Genomic DNA, 10,162 nt, shown 5'->3' with positions numbered 1-10,162 from the left:
TATGAGGCTTGCTTTTGGGTTTAGTAATCTGTCATCTTGCTGGTTTTTTCTGGTGGCTTCCCAGGTACCCTAGTCCTACATTGGCCTCTTGTTTTTGAGAAAGCACTTGTTTCTCTCTTCCTTAGAACTCTCCGGATGCTGAACAGCGTTCTTAAAGAGAAGAAAGACACGAGTGAGTTGGGTTTGCCGTTCTAGCATTTACCACTTTCTACTAAGGACCACTAGAGGGGAAATTTACTTGGCAGTAAGAATATTTTAAGTAATACTAAGAATATTTTCAAGTAATGAGTATTTTCTGCATTCAAAGGAGAATAAACATTGACAGCCAAATCTACTAAATGCCAATGTTATACTTTGACATTTTGTCTTTGGTTGGGTACAGTTTAGAAAATAGGCAGACCACCTAGCAAGCTTCAGATGGAAGCTACTGTTGATCAGAAAACTTGGCCTTTCTAATCATTAGGACTAAAGAAAACGGAACCTTTTAAGAAAGAAATGTTGTGACACATGGAGAATTCAATTCATCAAACATTTTTTTGAATCAGCTTTGCCAAGAGGGTGCTAGACGGTAGATTTTGAGCCTTGTGTTCCAAGAATTCAGTCGGATGTTAGGGGCTGATAGGAAGAGATTCACACACAAGTAACATCTGAGTCTTTTAAGAGTGTTTCAATGGAGGGTAGAATAATGCCATGGCATCTCACCGGGGAGGTGAAGACATGGATCCAAGGCTTTCTACATTACTGAGAGAAGCTACACACACATGTGGACATGCACAAGAATGATTTCCTACAACCTAGGATAGCCTTGGGTAGATTTGGCGAACTGACGTGTTTTATGAAGGGATTCTATGTAACAATACTGAGGCTTTCAACTGTTGAATGGACAGTGGGAAACTCAGTCATGCTATGCAGTTGGGAATTTATTATATTTGTAAATTGCACTAGAATCCCTCTCCATGGCTTTCCTAAATCCTGGCTATGTCCGGCTTGATAATAAATAATTGTATATTAGTGTAATTATTTTCTAGTCTAAAACAGAATAATGGCAACCTAGGAAGCCTGTAGCAGGCGGGGAGCCCATAATGCTAATGACCAGATCAAACTTGTTTTAAAATGTCAGTTAACAAAGCCAAACCATAATTGTGGAGCAGAAAATCCTTCAAGTGGTTACATAAATGATGCCTTTCTTAACTTAGAAGTGAGATTTAATGTTTATTGGACGTTTGTTTTGAATTTAGCGTATAGTCCGGGTCTGTTGATCTCAACAGCGCATTAATTCAGACTAGTTACGTTTCAAGTGCTCCTTAGCAGTTCTCTCTGATATGCCGGACTCTGGCTGGTTGCACAGAAATAGGAAGCCTAGTGTCCAGAATTCATCCTTAGTAAAAGTATGTATATTTATAATGTTGCTTCTGTCTTTATTGATTAGCAGAACATGAAGGCAAGACCAACCTTAAATTATGGTTTGTATCTTGCAAAGCTGCGATTCACCAAAGAGCCAAAGCACCTTTCATGGAGAAGCAATACCTTTTTATTTAAGAGAAATGAGGCTGAATTCTCAGACAGAATACCCCCCGCCCAGGCATGGGCAAACTGCCTGGTCAAGGCGGCTGCCCTGGAAAACTACTGAACTGAATTAGATAGAAGGCAGCCTCCAATATCCCAGCATCTCTCGATCAGGGTGTGGTAGAATTTTCCTGCGTTCATTTTCTCTGTGATTAATCTGGAGCCGTACAACATGGATTGGCTAGTTTGGCAATGACGGTTATTTGCTCTTGATATCTTTCTGGTCTTAGAGAAACAGCTCAGTTTAAACTCAGTTCAACCCAGGCAGAAAGAAGAATTCAGAAAGATCATCAAAGGAAAAATAACATGTAACCTAGAATACCTCACGGAAATACAGCACAGATCAGGTAAACTCTCGAGGTATTTTTATTTTGTTTTGTCTTGTTTTCTTTGATTCCTTGATTGCAACTTCACTCTTACGCCATTCAGAAACTCAGGAAGGCAACCAGGAGTTAAACCACTTAGAATTTAAATCCTAGAAACAAGGTTTATTACGAAGGCAAAACTGCCGTTGGTGAGATCCCACAGCTGTGAGAAAAGGCAGAGTGCCTGCAGATTGGCAACCCAATCAAGATAATTTATCGTCCACTCCTGAGGTTTTCTTTAGCTCTAAATTATTTGATGCTTAAAGAGAATAGTGAAGGGGGTAAATACGGTGTCATACACTCTTCACATATCAGAAAATGTCTTTTTTTATAAGACATCTCTTTTTTCCTCCACGAGACACACCTGTAAGTGACTTTATTAGGCAAGGGAGCAAATCTGGCTGTTGAAAACTTTTTAAGCCCTTCTGCCATACATTATTTAACCTGAAGAAATCTTATTTTAGGATAACTATTAAAGATAAAGTGGTAAAATGATACATCACTTACATGTAATATAACTATATGAAAGGTAATAAAAGTTTAAATCATTTATATGTAAAATAGTTATATGAAATAATTTTAAAAAGCAATTCATTGCAAAAACATTGAGAATATTAACAATGGTTATCTTTGGGTGGTGGTGAAGGTGGGTGAGTTTGTTTCTTTTTCTAATTTCTTTTATTTGTTGGAGTCATCCAGAATGAGCCAGTACAACATTTAGCTTTTGTTATTTATTTAATTAAAAAAAAATCTCTGACACAGAGAGCTTAGTTCATCACACATCTCCTTTTGTGGCTCGCTATCCTTCGTGGTCAGTCCAAGGCCCCTGATAGTTTTCTGTATTCCCCTTCCACCATGTTCTCTTTTTATTTTTATTATTACTTGTTCTATTTTTTAAATTGATTTTTTATTGAGGTGACATTGGTACCACCACGTTCTTGAAAAGGTATATATCCCTGAAACATCGACAGTGTTGTTTTGTGCATGTTTATGTCTTTATATAAATGGCACTGCGCTACAATTCTTATTCTGTTTTTTACTGTTATCACTTAACACCATGTTTTTAAAGTCTATCCCTACTGCTTTATGTACATTTAGTTCATTGCTTTGGGCTGCTGCTCTGTATTCCTTAGTCGGAGCCATTACATTCACTTGTGTATTTCTTGAGTTGCATCCACCTTCCTGCTAACACAAACAATGCTGCAAAGAATATCCTTGCACATGTGACCTAATGGAGCTATATGTGAGCTTCTCTGGAATACACATAGCCAGGAGTGGAATTTCTGGGCCACGGGAAATAGGCACGTTTACTTGAGTCAAGACCAGCCAGGTTGCTTTTCTGGAAAGTGGCCGTAGCAGCCTGTCCACATTTCCATCAGCAGGTCAGGAGGGTGCCAGGTCCCCTCATAGGCACTAAGTATTATCCACCTTTCTAATTTTTGCCTGTCTGATGGGGGCAAAGTGGTGTCTTGTTGTTGTTTTGACCTTTCTCTGATTGCTGGTGATGTTAGCCATTTTGATCTCCACCTTTGTGGATTGCCTCTTTTTAATCTTTGTTTTTTTTCTCTTTGACTTCCTGACAAAAAAAAAAAAAGTATATAAGGTCATCACACCCCGATTCCTCAGTTTTCTGCCTGACGACACTGACGTTAAGTAGCGGGAGGGACAGTCCATGCCAGGACACCCTGGAGTGACCTTCCCCTTGGCTGTGGGCAGGTCCTAATTCACTGTCTCTTTGGAGTTGAGGTGTCTTTTTTCTTTCTTTAGTTTCTGTAGTCCAAACATTAGTACAAATAAACATTTTTACACAGAAAAAAAGTATTTAATAGCTTTGTTGAAATAGAATTTGCCTACCATATAATTTACCCACCTAAAAAGCATTCTTTGGTTTTTAGTATATTCACAAGGTCGTGCAACCATTAGCACAGTCCATTTTAGAACATTTTTATCAGCCCAAAAAGTGGCTGTTCCTTGAGCTCAAGGAGACACGCTTAGGTTGGGCACTCCCTATGACCTTGCTGAACAAAGGGTTCATTTATGAAGCCCTGGTTTCTGCCTTCCACAGCTTGGTTGTTCAGCTTCCCTTTGAGTATGTGAACTTCCTCAGTGTCTTTCCAATGAGTTCTCCCACAGCCCACGCCCTCACTTTGCGCTTATTGCCAATTGCATTGGTTTCTGTTTGCTTGCTATCAAAAGAACCCAAACTAAGTCAGAAATTTGTACCTAGAAGAGAGATTTTGCAGGCAACAGACTTTAGAATGTGGAACTGATTGAGTTGTGAATGGCAGAGCCCTCCATTTTTCTATAATAAAGGGCAGCAAAACCATTTATCGGACTATGGTTTGTCGTCTCCTGGGACTGTGCATCTACCTGTAAGATGTCTGGATGTTTCCCAGGGTGGGCTGCTTGTCTGCCTTTCTCAAGGTGCTTTAAGAGAGAGAGCTAAGCTTTGGTTCTAGATGATCCATTTGAAAGTAGGGAATAAGTCTGGCGTACAGCTCCAGTAAGAAAGCGTACATCCTGGCCAATGACCTGATTTATCAAGGGTCCGCCCATCATGCTCCTTTATGAAGTGGGCTGCTAAGATGGTACCATGCTCAGGAGCGGAATCCTCCCACTGCGTCTTTCAGGTGGGATCTTGGCAGACACTGGGTGAAGGAAATCCTATAGGCACAACCCGAGTTGATCAAGGACCTCTCTCCACTACTACGGGAGCGAATCAGCAAGTGGACATTCATAGAGGATGGTCCAGGAGGATCATGTCCATGTTTGAGATGTTTATTGAACATTTTTGGTCCCTCCCTCCTCATGTTGTATATCGGATATCATTCAGCCCTCAAATTGCAAGACCACGAGACCCCACATCTCATCCTGACCCGAGCCATGGACATCACCAATTGATACTTGACTTGAGAGCCTGATGGGGAGAGTGGCTGTGATTTTCAGTTGTCTCCTAAATGCAAAGGGTGTCAGTTTATTTTCGGTTGTACGTGGAGTAGCTGCACTATGTTAGGTGGTAACATTTAAAAAATGTGTGCACAGGAATAAAGGGGTGTGTGTGTGTGTGCGTATGTGCATGCATGTTCACACTAAACTACCAAGGATAGACTGTGGTATATATTTATTATTTTGTCTTCCCAGAGCAGGTTTCTGTATTAGTCAGGTTTCTGAGGTGATAATGCTACATAACAGCTAACCCCCCAAACCTCAATGGCTTACAAAGGCAAGCATTTATTTATCACTCATGGGTCTGTAAGTGGTTGCAGCTCTGCAGCACTTGGCTTCTGGCTGCAGGGAGGTTTCTTGTCTGCTCCATGAATCACCAGTGGCTACTCAGGGTGTGTTCTTCTCATGGCCAATGGCAGAAGTGCAAAAGAGGCCAAGCCAAACCAAATCAGTGAGGGTTGGGATTTATTCTCTGCCCACAGTAAACCCTGGTAATTGAGAGAAGAAAGGAAGAACTGAGAACAAATAATCCATTCTACCACACTCCTGCTTCTTCTGAGAAATCAACTATGTGATTTAAATGTGTTTCCTCTTAGCAGATTGCATCATGATCCATTCAGTTGCTTCTGTTAGAAGCCTAGGATATAAAAGAAGGTCCGATTGGGAAGGGAGGAGCATTTGTCCAATTTCAGATATATTGCATTTGAAGTGACTACGGGATAGTCAGAGAGATGAGGAAACTGTTGGCTATAAAGATCCAGAGTGGTTGTTTATTTTCCCACTCAAGCTCCCCCAGATTTTGTGAATGGGGCTGATGACGAGTATTACTGGTTTCTTAGAGTCCTCTCCACTAAGATCTCCTTATGATGTAACCCTCGCAAAGTTACTCTGGATTCTGAACCAGGCCTGGTCCTATTGCCTTTCATATATAACTCTATGAGTTATTAAATGTCAAATCGAGGTTCTCTGTGTGAAATTCCCATGCAGATTTTTATTACTTCAGAGAAGTTATGTGACTGAAGGGCATTGGCAGGTCATATTTTTCAGTCTAGACCTGCTTTAGTCCACCATTTGTAAAGATTCTCCTGAAAAACGATTTTCTGTGTTTGTGTAAATACACTTGAGTCATCATATCTCGTGCAAATTGTCTGTATTGATTAATGGTCTCTTGTTTGCTTCCTTTTGCTTGTTGTATTTATAGCTCACATTACTTATAATTGTTGGACAACATAATATGGACCAGATGGCTTCATTATTCTCTGTTACACATTTTGAATTTTAAATGTTGTGTTGGACTGCCTGTCAGTGGCCAGCTGTGTCCCGGAGGAGATGATGAGGCCAGACCGCAGTTCAAAGATCCTGGCTAGATACCATGGACAGTAAGTGCTGTTGAGGTGGTAGCATTTGAGGTTTCCTTTGGCCTCTCTACCCTTGGTTTCACTTGGAAATTCAGATGGGAAAGCCAGGGAGTGACAGACTGTGCATCAAAGGCCTTCTGAAGCATTCAGCTGGCCTATGATTGCATTGTGTTTGAAAAGGCTCTTTACCAATAAGCCCACATAATTTATTATATGTTAGGAATTTTGGCTATAGCTACTAATATTTAAAAATAAGAGGATCAGTCAGGGGCCCAGCAGGAAATGGGTGGTATACTCAGATAGGATAATTGAGGAATGGTTACTTAAGGGACCATTTACAACAGTATGGGTTAAGGAAAACAAGGTACAGTGCTGTAACATTCTAGACTTGAATGGGCAAGAGGAGGGAGAGCCCAGAGAGAGCAGCTTATAGCTACAGGAGAGGATGACTGGGCTACAGGGTGTGCAGACATTTGGCCAAACGCCACCTGCCTGACTGCTGAGCTGGGACAATGCTCTTTTCTAGCCTCAGACTCAGTCTGAAACGTTGGTTCTTCTTGGGTCTTGAGCTTGTCAGCTTTTGGAACAGAACTTACATCATTGGCTCTCCTGGTTCTCAGGCCTTCAGACTCAGACTGGAACTATACATCGGCTCTCCTGGGTCTCCAGCTTGCTGACTAACCCTGCAGATCTTGGAACTTCTCAGCCTCCATAATTACGTGAGCCGATTCCTTATAATAAATCTCTCTCTCTCACACATACACATGCGCATGCGCACACACACACACACACACACACACACACAGACACACACACATACACACACACACGCACATATCCTATTGGTTCTGTTTCTTTGGGGAACCCTGACCAATACAGAGGTCAAGGCAGCACGTGCTGTGGCCTTTCTTAGAGGGACACATAAACAATCCTGGCAACCAGGCAGAGAGGGAGCTAGGGGAGTAAATACCTGAATCCCACCCTTCTCCCTGGTGCCTCCAACTGGCTGAACTGGCCTGGAAGTGATAAAACAAGGGAGCCAGTTCGTGCAGTCTTTAAAGAGTTTGGGACACAGAAAAGGATGAAAAGTGGATCTTGAGGGGCAAATGGAGTCTTTCCAGATAAGTTTCTACAACAATTATTGTTACCACTTTCTTGTATATCCTCCCAGAGGTATACTATGCATACAAAAGCATATATGGAGATGTTGGTATTTTCATGATATTTCACACTGTTCCAAAAATATCACTTTGATGGCTGTAGGATGTTAAAAAATCTTTTACAGGGGCTGGCCCCATGGCCAAGTGGTTAAGTTCGCGTGCTTCGCTTTGGCAGCCCGGGGTTTCGCTCATTTGGATCCTGGGCGTGGACATGACACTGCTCATCAGGCCACGTTGAGGCAGCGTCCCACATACCACAACTAGAAGGACCCACAACTGAAATATACAACTAGGTACTGGGGGGATTTGGGGAGAAAAAGCAGAAAAAAAATCTTTTATGATGAAATAGTCTTATATAGAATAGGTGTAACACTTATATAACATAAAAGTAGGACTAAAATAAACACTTGTGTACTCCTCCATCCTGCTTAAGAACTAGAATACTACCAAAACTTCTGAGGACCACTGTGGGCACCTTCCCAACTGTATTCCTTCCCATGAAGGATGATCATTATTTTGAATTATATTATCACTCCCTTGTGATAATAATTTTGTTATCATGTTTCTGAATATATATGTATTCCCAAATAATATATTGTCAAATATGTATGATTTTGACATTTATGTGCTTTCAAACTGCATGTAGACTTCTGAGAATTGATTTTTATACTTACCTTATAATTTTGAGATCCATCCAAGTTGATAAATGTTATTTAAATTTTTGTTGCTGTATATTGTCCCATTGTGTGTATATGCTATAATTTATCTATTTTACTATCAGTGAACATTTGTTATTTGTCATTTCAATTTTTTTGAGTACCGCTATCCAATTTCCATGCACATATGTGCATGATTTTCTCTAGGATAGATACCTGGGAGGAAACAAGATGGGTGACAAGGATTATCTTCAACTTTACAAAGTAATACCATACTATATTCCAAAGCTGTTTTTCTAATTTTCATCCCCCACGGCCAGTGTATTAATTTTGTTGCTCCATATCCTTGCCAAACACTTAATTTTTGCCAATCTGACAGATACAAAATGATATCCCATTTACATGGTCTGATTACTAATGAGTTTGAACATCTTTTCATATGATTATTATCCATTCATTTTTCCTTTCTTGTGAAATATCTGTTCATGTCTTTTCCTATCTTTAAGTTGACTTTTTCTTCCTTATTGACTTGTAAAAGTTCTTTATATATTCTGAACACTTATCTTTTGTCAACTGTGTTTCAAACATCACAGTCACAATGGAAAAGATTGATAAATTAGACTTCATTAAAACTTACACTTTTGATCATGAAAACATGACATTAAGAGAGTGAAAAGGCAAGGCACATAATATGAGAGATATTTTCTTTACATATATTGAAGGACTGATATTCAGTTTATTAAAAGCTCCTTTGAGTCAGTGAGAGAAATACAGACATCTCAATTTTTAAAAAGAGGAAAAAGACTTGAACAGGTACTTCATGAAAGAGGATCTCTGAGTTGCCAGTAAACATATGAAAAGGTGCTCAGCTCATTAGTTCTTTTGGGAAATGCAAATTTAAGACACAAGGAGAAGCCACTCTGTGCTCCCCAGATCCTAGCACTAGGAAAACTCACCATGCTAAGCGTTGGCAATGATGTGAAGTACCAAAAACCCTTCTTCTCTGGTGGTGGTCGTGGAGCTTCCTACAGCCACTTTGGAAAATTGCTCGTATGTACTAAAGCCGAACCTAGGCATAGATATAACACATAATTCATTCCTAGGTATATACCCAGCAGAAATGCCTACAAAATGTTAATAACAGTATTACTCATAAGAATCACACACTGAAAACATCCCAAATGCCCGTCAAGAGTTGTATATCCATGCAATAAAATGGATGAATCTCATAACTGTGGGGAAGAATGAAAGACAATAAATACAAAAGAGAGCAAACTGTATGATTCTGTTTATATAAAATCCAAAAATGGACAAAACTGATGGTAATAGAAGTAAGGATAGTTAGTTACCTTTGGGGACGGTGATGACTTGGAGTGGACATACTAGGGGCATGTGGGAATAATAATCTTTATCCTGTTTTGAGGGTGAGTACCTGGATAAACTCATTTTGTGGAAATTCATCAAAGTTTCTATTTATGATTTCTGTACTTTTTGGTATTTATGTAACACTTCCATAAGAACTATCCTGAAAATGCCATATGTTTGGAAATGAACAAAAACACATCTAAATAATCATGAATTTAAAAAAACATGATGGAAATATGACTTAATAATAATGACAATCCTGCACATCAAAACTTGCAAGTTAAGCAGTACTATAAGGGACATTTATAGTCTTAAATGTTTACATTGCAAAAGAAGAAAAGCTTAAAAATAGAGTCGTGTCCAAATACAGCAGTAAAACCTTTTTAGAAAAGGATAAAGAAAGCAGTAATAAAAGTAAATGAAATAGAAAACAAAGATACAACAAAAAAACTCAACAAAGACCAAAAATTGGTTCAAGAAAACAAAAAAATAGAGAACACATAAACGACTTTAAGGATGAAAAAGGAGGACATAACTACAGGAGGTCCAACTATGTCCAGTGGAACAGGTTTTGTTTTCTAAAGATCACTCTGCTTGGGGAATGTATTATATAGGAACTTGAGTGGATGCAGGCAGACTAGTTAAGAGTTTATTGTTGTAATCCAGGTGAGATATAATGGTAGCTTTTATTGGGACTAGAGTCTTACTTAGGAAGGATGCTCACATTCTAAGGTTACCCATTTACT

General features: G+C 39.5%; 1 long non-coding RNA gene across 1 annotated transcript; it reads left to right on the top strand.

Annotated features, from left to right (window-relative positions):
- Positions 1-1,638: 1,638 nt before the first annotated feature.
- On the top strand, positions 1,639-9,323 carry LOC139081007 (uncharacterized). Its single transcript, XR_011535932.1, has 4 exons — positions 1,639-1,913; positions 6,079-6,256; positions 6,856-6,954; positions 7,521-9,323. It is a non-coding gene; the product is annotated as an uncharacterized lncRNA (long non-coding RNA).
- Positions 9,324-10,162: the final 839 nt, after the last annotated feature.

This window comes from Equus przewalskii, chromosome X, assembly GCF_037783145.1.
Source record: "Equus przewalskii isolate Varuska chromosome X, EquPr2, whole genome shotgun sequence".
Taxonomy (NCBI): Eukaryota; Metazoa; Chordata; class Mammalia; order Perissodactyla; family Equidae; genus Equus; species Equus przewalskii.
Note: the sequence above shows the minus strand (reverse complement) of the source record. Positions and strands in the feature narration are given on the sequence as shown.